The sequence below is a fragment of the Ornithodoros turicata genome, chromosome 5 (assembly GCF_037126465.1).
Source record: "Ornithodoros turicata isolate Travis chromosome 5, ASM3712646v1, whole genome shotgun sequence".
NCBI classification, from domain to species: Eukaryota; Metazoa; Arthropoda; class Arachnida; order Ixodida; family Argasidae; genus Ornithodoros; species Ornithodoros turicata.
Genome location: NC_088205.1, coordinates 76,007,172 through 76,020,968, shown reverse-complemented (window position 1 = coordinate 76,020,968; position 13,797 = coordinate 76,007,172). Strand labels below are relative to the sequence as shown.

General features: G+C 47.9%; 1 long non-coding RNA gene across 2 annotated transcripts in view; it reads right to left on the bottom strand.

The window, feature by feature from the left end:
• LOC135394861 (uncharacterized) overlaps nt 1–13,797 on the bottom strand; it is a 251,215-nt gene that overhangs the window by 144,387 nt on the left and 93,031 nt on the right. The window lies entirely within an intron of this gene.

The following is a 13,797-nucleotide window of genomic DNA, read 5'->3' as shown; positions in this document are numbered from 1 at the left end:
TTATCAACTACGGCAGCTCTGCTGCGCGTGCACTCGTCGACAGCGTGAAATCCACACCATTCATCCGTCCATCTACCATCCATCCACCCGCGTGCATTGGCATCGAGGCGGAAGTCCAGTCACAAGGACTGGCTCCCATATAACAAGCTCAACAAACTAGGACTAAAACTAGAATTAGTGCAATACCAACTCCTGCCTGTGATATATCATGTCACGTTAAGGATTGCTGTTCGTGCTTGTCGCCATGCAACAGACCAAGACTGCGGAGACTTGCGTACGGGATAACAGCACGAAGGAAGGTAATGCTTAGTAGTGGACAACGTACCTTCCACGCGTTTCTTCGAAGAGCAGAGACGAAGTTAGCCAGCGTCTACCGAAATCCACAGCACCAAGCACTGCTCTCTCCCTGCGTAGAACTCTGCGAACACCCGCTCGAACGAGGCTTAGAACGTGTGACGGCCCCCGAGCGCGACCGCCGTGTACCGCTAGGCAGCGCGCTGTCCACACTTGGTAGTTCATCATCTCTACGGCTCAGGCAATGAGCTGCCGTTTATCCTGGACTGGAACGGGGGGGGGGGGGGGGGGGGGTCTTGAAGGAGCGTTTGAATGGGGCTCCAACGAATCTGTGGAACTCCGTACAGCTCCTCAACTCTGTGCCATAAAACGTCGGGAACGAGACACTCGTGAAAAGCGTGCTGCGCAGTTTCATGGCTAGAGCAGAAAGGACAACGAGGTGAGGTGAGACCATAGCGATGCAAACGATCCCTGAGTGGCAGGACATCGTGCGCAAGTCCTCACTGCAAACTTGCACGGCGAGAGTCCAACCATCCTGCAGTAGCGTAGCGCCATGCGACCTGACGCGGAACTGATAGCTCCGGTGCACCCGTGGGTGCCGGAAGTAAGCCCAGCAGGGACACATAGAACAGCCTCACTGACCGTGTAGAAAGATCAGCGTCCACGTAACTCTCGCGGAGGCGACAGACTGATAACACGAACTGTGTATTGGCATCGGGGCGGAAGACCAGTCACAAGGACCTCAGACCTCGTATTGGATGGGACAAGCGTAAGCTTGCCCACACCACGCTTCAAAAATAAAGCACCACCTGTGGCACGCAAGGGCTCATGGGAACTTATCCGGAAATAAGAAAAATTTATTTACACACAGGTGCACAGGTGATCTTTACAGGATGCAGTGATGTTACTAACAATACGCCATGGGACTACTTACAAGATATATGTAAGATGAGGTGAATGGAGGTGAAGAAATGAGAGAAAAGGTACAATGACGAAGTTGCAGCGACACATGACACTATCTTATATACAATATACAAAGTTCGAGTGGTCAAAGCACAGCACACAGTACATACATGTAATGTATGTACACCCACACATATGTACACACACGCAACTAGTGAACACATACAATTACATAAAAGTGCACACAAACAGAAGGGATGCACAGATGTCACCGATAAAAACAACATGGTGTATGTACAAAAAACTGTATCGTCTATGCAGAAAATTAGTGATGTACGAAAAATACTAAGTATTAGTACGGCAAAGTATTTCAATACCACCTGCGCGCGCATAAAGGCTAGGGCGATATTACCGATGTGGGAACACCACCAGACCCTTTCGCACACAGAAAACAGCTTCCGCATACCAAGTCTGAAGAAAAGCGTCAGAGGACATGTGGTGCATCTCAGAACTAAGGAAAGACCTGGGTGTAGATCGCAGGGACGCGACCGCCGCTAAGATCGGTAAAAACCTCCCGCGTCGGAGCAGAGCACGAGTGCGAGCTTTCCAAAGCGTCTCAAAGCCCAAGAAGGTAACAATGCGGCAGAAGCGATGCGTAGGAGAGCGAGGAGGCACGCGGAGTGCTCCCCACTGCATGGGGCAGTGCAAGGAGAAGCAGCGTGAAACCCTGGCCCAAAAGACACGTGACACGCGACAATCGTAAAAGACGTGTTGGACACTCTCGGTTCGGACGCAGGAACAACATGTGGAATTCTGCACCATACCGAAGTGACGTAACCTATCGAGGGAAGGGAGAACGTCCCACCAGGCTTGCCAGATAAAATCCTGAGAGGAGCCAGGAAGGTCGCTCAGCAGCCGACTGCGGAAGGGGAGACGCAGGCCTTGAAGACGGGCGCTGGCCATCTCATCAGCCAACGCGAGGCGTTCAGAGATGCGAACAGCCGCCACCTCCAAAATGTCCTGGTCGCGCAGAAGAGGCGAAACACGCCGGTACAACTCCACTAAAGATGCGTGCAACTGCAGAGGCCGTTCAGCCCGCACACGACCCCTTAGGGGAGGGACATCCGGCAAAAACCAGGTCTGCATCGAACAGTAGTAGGCCGCCAGACGGTTGGCTGCACAGTTGGTGTCCCGCAGTACCCCCACCAGGATCTTGAGGGCAACGCACTTGCAGACGACAGAGAGATCAGGGATGCTCCAGCCCCCCATAGAGACTGGAAGCCGCAGAGTGGGGCGGTTAATAACAGCAACCTTCCCTGACCAGAAGAAGGAGAACAGGGCCGAGTTGAGCCGCGTGTCCACGGTAGGAGGCGGCGGTAAAACCTGACTCAGGTGCCACAAACGGGGGCACATAATTGCACGGACGAAATAGCTGCGCTCCCAAAAAGTAAAAAAAAAAGCACCGCGGACAAGATGGTGGCCTTGACCGATGAAAGGACGCGTTCCCAATTTGCAAGGAGCACACCACGTTTGTCAAACAGCACACCAAGGATGCGCAAAGCGGTACATGCCGTGAATGTAAACCCAGGAGGCAGGACAAACAAGCCTACAGGTAGGAATTTGCTCTTCGAAACATTCAGCTGAGCACCGGAGATAGAAGAGTATTGCTGAAAAATCTCCCATACATTTCGTAGGGACACCTCGTCCCTCAGAAACAAAGTAATGTCGTCCGCATACGCGGAAACCTTAACACTAGTGCTGCCTGGTACTGGGAAGCCCTGGATGCCCCGACGCGCAATAATGTGCCGAATAAACCCATCAAGCGTCAACGCAAACAGCAAAGGCAACATGGGGCACCCTTTGCGTACACCGCATTCAACTCTAAAAGGCGGACCCTCACGCCCGTTGAACACAATGCTGCTTGTTTGAGAGCGGTAGATGTTGGTCACCGCAGAAAGGAACTCTTGAGGAAAGCCATACCGAAAGAGCAAGCAAAACAGAAAAGAATGAACCACTCTGTCAAAGGCTTTCCTCTGATCCAAAGAGAGAACACCGCCGTTGACGCCATTCGTGCTGCTGTAGTGCAATAGGTTACGAATGAGAGACAAGGCAGGGTACATCCCGCGGCCCGGCACAGAACAGCTTTGGGCTTCATGGATGATCGTTACCGGCTACGTCACGTAGCACGTGAACCGGCTACTTCACGTAGACGGTTATTCAACACTGACATAAAAAGCTTGTAATCGGTGTTGAGCAGTGTTATCGGGCGCCAGGAACTCTGCAGCAATGGGTCCCCTCCCGGCTTGGGAACAAGAATAACTCGACCAAAGGCAAAGAAGGTCGGAACTCTGAGGCAAGTCATGATCGACTGAAAAAGTGCTACGAAGTAATGGCGGAGTACTGGCCAAAAGGTACGGTAGAACTCGATAGGCAATCCATCTGGACCTGGGGCTGCTCCACGATGCATCTGCCGTAAGGCATGGTCCAGCTCCTCAACTGTTATGAGAGCACGCAGCGAAACCTGATCCTCGAGTGATAAGCGAGGGAGGATATCAAAAAAAGGGTCGTCCGGGTTGCACGGGGGGCATTCTGCGGACAGATTCCGTGAGTAAAAGTCATTAAAAGTCCGAAAAACTATCGCCGGGTCACTCGACACGGAACCGTCCGGCAACTGGCACGACGAGAGAACCGTGCCGATGCGCTGCTGACATTGTTCGAGGAAGCGGTACATGCCAATCCCCGAAACTGAACGACTGCGCACCCTCTCTGAGCGCGCAACGGGGCAAGAGGAGTAGAGCAGAAGATTACGCTTCACGATCACACTGTCCAAGTACTCAGCCGACTGCATAGACAAGCTGCCGCCTCTACGTACCACCCGAATCTTGTCACACAGGCGGTTGAACTTCTGTGTCCTCTCTCGGGAACGCCGCTTTCCCCCAGACAACAAAAAGCCTGCGCAGCTCGTATTTACAGCTCTGCCAGAAACGTAACGAAGGCGTCCTCGGAACAGCAAGCAAAGCGCGAACAGCGGCAACAGCATCTTCGTCGTGAAGCAATGTCGTATCTAATACCCCTGTCACACGGGCATTTTCGATCCTGCTCGACCGAACCTGCTTGAACCCAATGCAGATCGGATGGTGCTACACGGCCGCTTCCAAGCAGGATCGAACTTTGATCCTGCTTGACTCAAGACAGTTCCCATAACAGGATTGAGAATTTCAAGACAGCTCGACGGCCGCCATTTGCATCCTCGACCCCGGTGAACTGTCATAACTTAAGACGGACATGCGCGCGAAGCTACAAATGGTGCTTACATCGGTATACGATAAATTACCACTAATATCGCTGTTATATAGGAAACGCGAAATTAATGAGTCCCGTTTATTCATTTGCACAAGTCAACCATTCAATGCGCATTGAAAGTGGCCGTGAAGCAGCGTCAAAACTCGAGCGTGCTCGGGAAGTTCGATGCAGATCGGATTCGAGAAGGATCGAAATGCCCGTGTGACAGGGGTAGCGCCAAAAGGGGCGGTGCAACGCAGGTGGATGGGCAAGGTCAACGGACAAGAGAACCGCACGGTGATCAAATTTGTAACGATCTGTGGAAGCAATCTCGTGGTGACTGCAAAGAGGATCTTATCTTGCAAGCTGCCTTGCACATAGATGCGATCCAGGCGCGATCCAGATGCTCCACGCTGCCACGTCACACTTACGAGCTGCGGTCCATGAACGACGCGAAAGGCATCTACAAGGTTCAACTGGCCAACAATATTGCTAAGTTCGCGCGTGTTCCAAACTGAGCGTCCCTGGCCTCGACCTATCACATCAACCTGAGAGTTTTCTACACAGTTGAAGTCCCCCGCGACAATAAGGTTGCCAACGGAAAATAAACTTAGATTAATAGAGGCAAAGAAAGCATTGCTAAGGCCGGGTGTAGCAGGTGCATAAAGATTCACAACGCGATACTTCGTGTCTCCTACAAAGAAATCAAAGCACAACAAACGACCATCTGCATCATATGTACAAAAAAACCTGTGGAGAAGCACACAGTTGAAAACAACAACCGCAACCCCGCTGGAGTTTGCAGATCCAAGACTAGCATAGATGTGGACGTTGAAACGGGACCTAAACAAAGGGACGTCTCGCGCGGAATAAAAGTGCGTCTCTTGTAACAGCAAGATGTCAGCGCCCATACGTCTCCCGAAAGCAACTACATCGCCCTGCTTCTCAACACTGCGAAGACCGTTGACGTTTAACGTGGCAATTGTAACCCGCATGTTGAGGAACAGGAAGAATAGCAGAGATCCGCCAAACATAATTGCAAGAAGTTGGGATCAATTAGCTTACTAAAGAGTCTGAAGAACTGTCTATATCGGAGCCAAAAAGCTCCCGCACCTGAGATGTAATTAGTTTCTTCCTCTTAGACCTGCGGCGAGGTTTGTGGCTGGGGCTTCGTGCACCTCCATCAGCCGTTGAACTCCCTGACATCAGCTGGTCGTTGCAGGAGTCTGAAGGAGGTAACGATGGATCCATGATGGTGATGATGCTGGGAGGAGCCGACGTAGACAGCACATCTTTGTCAGAGACGGTTGATGGCGAAGCTACAGTGGTGGCGGGTACGTCGGCAGGACGCGACAACTCGGGGAGCTCGTTCGATGAAGAGCCAGCACCACCAACAGCCAATGGTGGAGAGCCCTGCTGTCCCTCCGACTGCCCCTCGAGTGGGACGGGCGGGGCCATCAACGAAGCTGGAGGCACGTCGACGGTCTGCCTGGCAGGCGGCAGCACAGGAAAATCCTCCTTGGTGACACTTGCATAGGAGGTCGGAGCAGGGCAAGGGCCCTGTGCATGCTTGCTACGGCAGCGGCGACATCGGGAGCCGCACTCGTCGGTCGTATGTCCGAAAGACGAACAACGTACACAGAAGGGCACCTTGCAGACAGACCGAAAATGGCCTTCCTGTTTGCACCGGCGACACACACGTCTCACACCTGGGTACTCACACTGAACCAGAGCATCCAGGACGCGGATAAAGTTGGGGAGAGGTGTGCCGCCCCTTCCGATCATCAAAGGTGACGTGTGTATTGTCATCAAGCAGGAGAGCTACCTATAGTGGTAGTCCCCTTTGGACACGTCCCCTTTTGGTGACGTCTTCTTCAGCAAAGGTTTCTCATAAAACGACCCACACAAATAGTTCGGCTAGTTGCAAGCTAACGCAACCATTTTGTCGTCACTTAATTTCTATGGTGTGCAGAACAATGTGGAATCTTTCCAAAAAACTTTCCTCCTCTTATAAAAATCAGGGATATACATTTGCACAATGCACAATACATGCACTTTCTTTATATTTAATAAACATATCCCCCCCCCCCCCAACATAACACAATGCACAACACAACAATGCACAACATAAGAACGACCCAGCCAAATACAGCGTGCGCCCTGCGTCTCAATACTAGATCCTTTTTCTATTCTGCGCTCTCTTCTTCGGACGACGAATACTGCATCCAGGCAATGAGGTCCTTCGAACGCTTCAGACTTTCACAACAAAAGCAACAGCAACAACTTTATCTAAAGATGATAAATGAGGGGTTTCATCGCTAGGGGCGATACTCTACCCCATTGCTGGTGGTGATGTGGGGAATGAAATAATGAGCCCCTTCACAATAAGCGTCGAATTGTGTCCAAAGAGGGCAAAAGAACTTTGAGGGCAGGGCATTGCTGGGTTGGATTCGGCCAAGGGCCAAGCAATTTTGATAACAGCAGAAGCAACAACAATAAATAAGTAATGATGATTTAGTGGGATATTTGGGTCGCTGAGGCGGCACCCAACCCCATTGCATGAGAGGGAGAACATGGTGATTGATGATGAATGTTCAGAGTTCACGCAGGAGCCCTATTGCTGCTAAGAAGGTGATGAGGCCCTTAAGAGCTCGTAGATGATGCGCAGGATTGAACGCGAAGGCCCAAGCAGTTGAGGTAGGGCAAGTGAAGGTGACCCAGTGGCTTCAAGTTGGCGCTGGAGGACGCGTTGCTCAGTGAAATACTTCTGACAGTCGATAAGAATGTGCTGTACAGTACTTGGAGTATTACAGCAAGGGCATAGCATTGTGTTACTAAGTCTGGGGCGAATGCGACGTTCAAACGAAGACGACGGACGATAGACGTAATGGTCCGACGAAGGGTAGACGGCATCATGAAGGACAGTGTGGGATCTACTGAGTGGAGGAGGGATACATCCGGTATATCTTGACGCCATTGATGGGCGGCCTTTACTGATGCAAGCGCCGACAGGTAAAATCGTCTATTCTCTTTTGGCAATATGATGGGGATCGTATGTCGACGGCGGTGGGCTTCTGCCGCTATTAAGTCTGCGTCTTCGTTACCACGTATACCGATGTAGCCAGGGATCCACTGTAAAACCAGAAGGTGTCCCTGTTCGTGCAGTCGCTTGTAAAGTCGCAGCATGTCAGCAGCGATTGATGGCAAGGAGCCCCGAATATCCGCTTATGCTTATTATCCGCTTATTATATTTTCCGCTTATGTCAAGAATAAAACCCCGTCAAGGTACGATAGAATAGAGCTATTATCAAGACTCATTCGACAGTCTATCAGGTTAGAAAAGCGAGCATATTCTTCCAAACTAAAGCTCAGACTTCGCGGCAATACAAAGGAACTTTGGAAATATGTGAAGTCGATGAATAAGGTCCCTACAGGTATCCCAGCGATTAAGGTTGCTAGTGAATTTGTAACAAATGATGTGGACAAGTGTGACGTTTTAAATAATTATTTTAAATCTGTGTTTTCGTGTCATGCTGCTACACGCAAACCAATGTATGTTGTGCCGTTAGACTACTACATGGACAGCCTTAGCTTATCAAAAAATGGGATATTAATTCAGATTCGAAATCTAAACACCCAAAAAAGTCCGGGACCTGATGGTATATCTTCTATTGTGTTAAAGGCATGCTCCAGTGTTATTGTGGAATATCTTTATGTGATCTACAAACGCTCGTTGGAGACGGCTAAGGTCCCGAAGGAATGGAAGTTTGCGAACGTCGTTCCGATCTTTAAGGCAGGTGATAAAACTCACGTTGAAAACTACAGACCTGTTTCACTCCTATGCATTTGTGGCAAAATCTTAGAGCACGTTGTTTGTTCAAATATAGTGTCTCACTTATCTCTAAATAATTTTTTCTTTCCATCACAGCACGGATTTCGGAAAAACTTGTCATGTACAACTCAGCTTGTCTGCTTTTATCATGATCTTGCACGCAATTTCGATAATCAGATCCGAACTGACTGCATTTTCCTCGACTTCAGAAAGGCATTTGACACTGTCAATCATAACTTAATGCTTCACAAGTTACAGTTCTTGAAATTGGACCCTGTGGTATTGAATTGGCTCAATGACTATTTTAAAGATAGGAAGCAATCTGTGGTGATAAATGGTGCAGTTTCAAAAGTAGTTGATGTAACATCTGGTGTCCCACAGGGATCAGTATTGGGCCCACTAATGTTCCTGATATATATAAATGACCTTCCCAAAGTCGTGGATTCTTGCATCAGGTTATTTGCTGACGATTGTGTAGTATATCGGGCAATCCACTCAGCAGATGACATTAATATCCTACAGAGAGACCTGGTCAAAATCGAGACCTGGTGCAGAGAATGGGGCATGGCACTAAACATCTCTAAATGTCAGTCTATCGCGTTTTCTTCGAATATACATACTTTAACATATAATCTAAACAACACAGTCCTTCAAACTGTAGAAGACTACAAGTATTTAGGCATCACGCTGAGCAGGAATTTAAAGTGGGATAAACATATCGAACGGACTGTTAGTAAAGCTACTAAAACACTTGGATTCCTGCGACGAAATTTTAGATCAGCTCCTAAAGAGATCAAGATAATAGTTTACGAGTCGTATGTTCGCCCGATCTTGGAATATTCTAGCGCAGTATGGGACCCATCTGGTATTGGTCTTCGGAAGAAAATAGAAAGGGTACAAAATCAAGCTGCAAGGTTTGTCATGAACAATTACTCTCAGTATGTCAGATCAGCAGATTTAAAAGCAGCCTTGGGCTGGACATCACTGGAAAATCGCCGCAAGGCGTCTCGTTTGAAACTTTTTTTCGACATATACTATGGATACACGGGTGTTAGCCGATACGATTATTTGCGAAGTCCCCATTTTATATCGGAACGGCTGGATCACGCATGCAAGGTCGAGCCGTATCGCCACCGGTCGTCGGTCTTTAAGGATTCATTTTTCGTGCGAACCATATCAGAATGGAATGGCCTTCCACGGGACCTAGTTGCCACCAACAGTAGAAACAGGTTCTCAATGGAGCTTTGTTTATTTATGTCTGAATCTTCCTGATACTTAGAAAGCACTGAGTTTCTGTTAGCTAGATATAGTGATTGACATTTTTGTATCAGCTGTATTTCCCTCTCCCCTACGCAATTCCACAGTAAGTGGAGAAGTAGGGTAGTTTGAATAAATAAATAAATAAATAAATAAATCCCTGCTTCCAATACACTGTAGGGCTGCTTTAGAATCAGTATAGATCACCCAGGAGCGGGGCGGAAAGTGACACTCAGATAGCTTTTTCATGAAGAAGAGAATAGCGTAGAGCTCCGCACAGGTGGATGACGTGCACCCGCATGACAGGGACCCTTCTGGTACGGCAAAGCGAAGGATGAACCTTCTTCAGCGGAACACCCATCGGTAAAGACAGCAAAGTGAGTTCTGTATACAGCGTCCATCATTTCTAGTGTCGCTTGCCTCAAAACAGAAACTGAGGCTTCTTTTTTCTTGCTCTTGATCCCGAGGACAGAGGTCGCGATTGCCGGTGTTGGGAGTGTCCATGGAGGTAGGGATGAAACTACATGCTGCATTGTGAAACGAGGGAGGTGTTGATGCGCTTCACGGACACATACGTAGACTTTGCTGTTTCTTCGCTTATAGATCTTTCTGACCAGAGGATTACGGCGATGGTGGACCAACAAGCGCACGTGATGCCGGATAGTTTCTCTCATATACAGGACCTCAATTGGGATCTCTTTCGCAACCGCCATCACCATGCGTGTGTCAGTACAGCGCGGTAAGCAAACCCGCACACTGCAATTAACATTGCATCGTTGAAGATCTAAAAGTTCAAGCTGATTCAAGGTAGATTCTAGGCAGGTTCAATGTGATTCTGTGTACTTGTTTAACAGGGCGGCCCCCTCAACCGCCGAGTCGAATCACGACGCGTTAGGTTCTAGCACCCCATCTTATTAAAAAACTTCTTCTTTTGCCGACATAAGTAAGCTTGGAAAATCGATCATGTACAACCTGTTTATAAGCTGTTTAAAATGAAGCCACATTAAGGCAGAACAACGTTGCATTCAACAGCAGGAAGATACACGTCACAAAAGGAATCCGTGTCAATGACTTGACGACCTCGAATTTCTAAGCTGATTGCCTTCCTGGCATTCTCCGGCCCTAAATATGGCACAGAGGCGTGGATACTAACCTGCATAGTTTGGTCGACTTTGACGCTGCGGTAAATACAAGCACGCACCTAATTCACCACGTGGATAAGGAATATGTATACTATATGGCGAAGTCACAAAGAATGTTTCCGTACTTGTTCCTTACTTGATGACAACACACGCAAAGAATGTGTTGTTTATGCGAAGCGCACAAATTAATCTTGGACATATTAGATGGTCCTCGAACGTAGCTGAAGGATTTGACAGTTTTAACATTCAAAATTATTAACTATACGCAAATTAAGCATGCTCAATAAAAAATTCGAGGTCTGTTACGACTCCTGTACATAGCTGGGCGTATAGTATCGCACAGTATAGGCATAGCGACAACCACACATCCAACTAGCACACGCAACACGTACCATGCATGGCATTTGTACCAAAGCTTTACAGTTGAATTAAGCGATCCTTTAAGCTGCGCTAATATTTACTGTAGGAGGCGCCTAATTCGATATGATACGTAGCAGATATACGCGCGCAGTGGATTCGTCTAGCGTCATAAATCTAATTACGCCGCCAATTGGAAACTGTTCGCGTGATGTGGCGTACAACTGCGTGAGCTTCTCAAGACGGAATTCTCATACGCTCAGTTTCGGAAGGAGTTTGCAACAATGGCAGCTTTTTTGCAGGTGAAGAACACTAGTGGTAGAACATGATTAAGAACGCGCACTACTCGCGCCATAATCGGCCATACTCCACCGAAAAGGTTCTTGGGTGCTGGCCAGCAAATCAGCTCATACCTGCCATGCGCACCCTTGTTGTGTAATTTCTCGTCTCGACGGACCTCTCTGACAGATTGTGACTCTCTTTGTTTTTAGCACATTCAGATTTCGCTTTTGGTGCCAAGCTAGGTGGAGATGTTCTCATTTATTCTGTTTCCATTCCATTGCAAAGCGTGGAGTTTTGTGTAATTTCCCTTTCTTTATAACGCCCCCCCCCCCCCCCATTGTACTGCACTCTACCCAACGTTACCCTTCCCCTCTAAAACAATGCAAACCGCCCGTGTTTATGGTCGCCTATAAGCTATAAAAGTAGGTCAGCCTTTCGCGCAGCTCCTTTGCTTTTCTCGTTCCCCTCGTGCGCATCGAACGCTCTCATTGGACAGCTCTCAAATAAGGTACCACAACAACTGCAGGTGAGGACGAGAACCGGCGTGTTCAGCATGGTATGGACGACGGCAGGCGAGGTGAGGTTTGGATTGCTGAGCTCAAGATCGCGGGGTCGATCCCGGCCGAGGACGGCAGCAATGTGGCGGAGATAAACATTGATTCCAGCACCGTCTGTAGGAGATTTTCGGCGCACGTCAAAAGAACCCTAGGTGGTCCAAATTATCCGCAGTCCTACCCTGTGGCACGTGCAACATGTCGCTGTACACTAGACAGACAAACCTTGCGTGCAACATCGCGACTATTATCATTATTGCAGGTGAGGTCCACGTTGCCTCACCAGCTCGCGTGACTCAGTGGTTAGCGTGCTGGTCATGTCACGTCGAGACCGGGAGGTATCCGGGTTAGAATCCCAACGGTAGGAAAGGTGCTCTCGAAGACCGTGAACAGAAACGTGCCTACACTGAAAGTTCATCATATAAACATATCAGTCACAGTTGAGAGAGATCTCGCAAAAATGAATTCATGCTGTCTATCGTTTCATAGTTCGGCGCTTGAAAATTTGCGTCCATTACATATTTATTTTTTCCTTGTATTCGAATAATATTATACCACATGGAAGAGGTTTCTATTTATTTATTCTTTTTATTTATTTTGTGCTATATGCCATGTTGAAGCAGCAGCTGCCAACACGTAGACCATAGCGCAAAATTGTTATTGCAATAACCTGTGAACCTTTAAAGGCAGGTATTGTTAATAAACCTCTTCTCGAAAGTTATCGCCGAACGTAACCCTATTTAATCGAAGTCACCAAACTAAATTCTACGACCTAAACTTCGTGGACTTTACGAAGGGAGAAATCAGCGCCCTTTCTTCCACGCACACCATATTTTTTATTGGCTAACTACTGGCAGTAGCACTCCTGGAATGTTCGCATACATATCTCGCGTGAGCACTTCCACTCTGAAAAAAAAAAGTGCTACGTTTACAACACCCTTTCCCTCAATAAATCAATGATTTATCCGGGAGCACGAAAACCGAAGAAAAGTAGAAGGGCGAGAGTATGCGCTTTCCTCAGAAAATCATTTAAAGGCCCAGCTATTTATGAAGAGACACTTTCCGTTGCAACTCCGGAACATTATGCAAAATCAATTTCAGCGCGGAGAGAAGGTTCTCTTTATTTTCTTCAACCAATCCTGACTGGATATTCGAGGGAGCGAATAAATTAAAAGACAACCCTCTCCACCCATTTTTCGTTTTGCACCTCTCGGCGTAACAAGAGCGCTCAATATGTGAGAAAAAGCAGCAGCCACTTCGCGTTCATGTGGTTTTCGTTTTTGTCTTTCATAAAATGTGAAGTTTCGTTCACACAACCACTTTTTTTTTCTCGTAGCCACGCTATGATATCTGTCTGTCTCCAAATTTTATTGGTACTTCGAAAAGTGAGTGTCAATGAACATGATCAAGCACATGATGATATGGGACGCATTATTGGAGCTTCAGTTCCCTACACCAGTTGCCCTTATACAGTTTCCCTGTGATAGAAATGACGCTGCCTGGTTGCCGACTACGGCAAGCGGCATCACCACCACCACCAGCATCTACAGTTTCTCTGTTTGCCACAACCGTATACAAGGTTGAAAAAAATCCGGATATTTTTAAAAAAGATCCTCTCCAGTGGGCATTTTTGGGTAAAACCCGGATATTTTTTTATATTTTTTGAGAATCCAGACCAGCCTAGAAATGCGACACAGAGTAAAAACAAATGCGTTTTGCTGTTCTTCTTGATTTCGGATGACATCTCATAGTTTCGGTTTATGAAACTGCCTGTCCCAGTAACATTGAATTAGTTTCCATTGTTTTCCGAAAGGCAGAGTCCCATGCACGCGTGGCTGAATGGTGTAGACGCTACACTTCTGGACTAGCTGTCGTGTTTCAGTTAACATGCCTC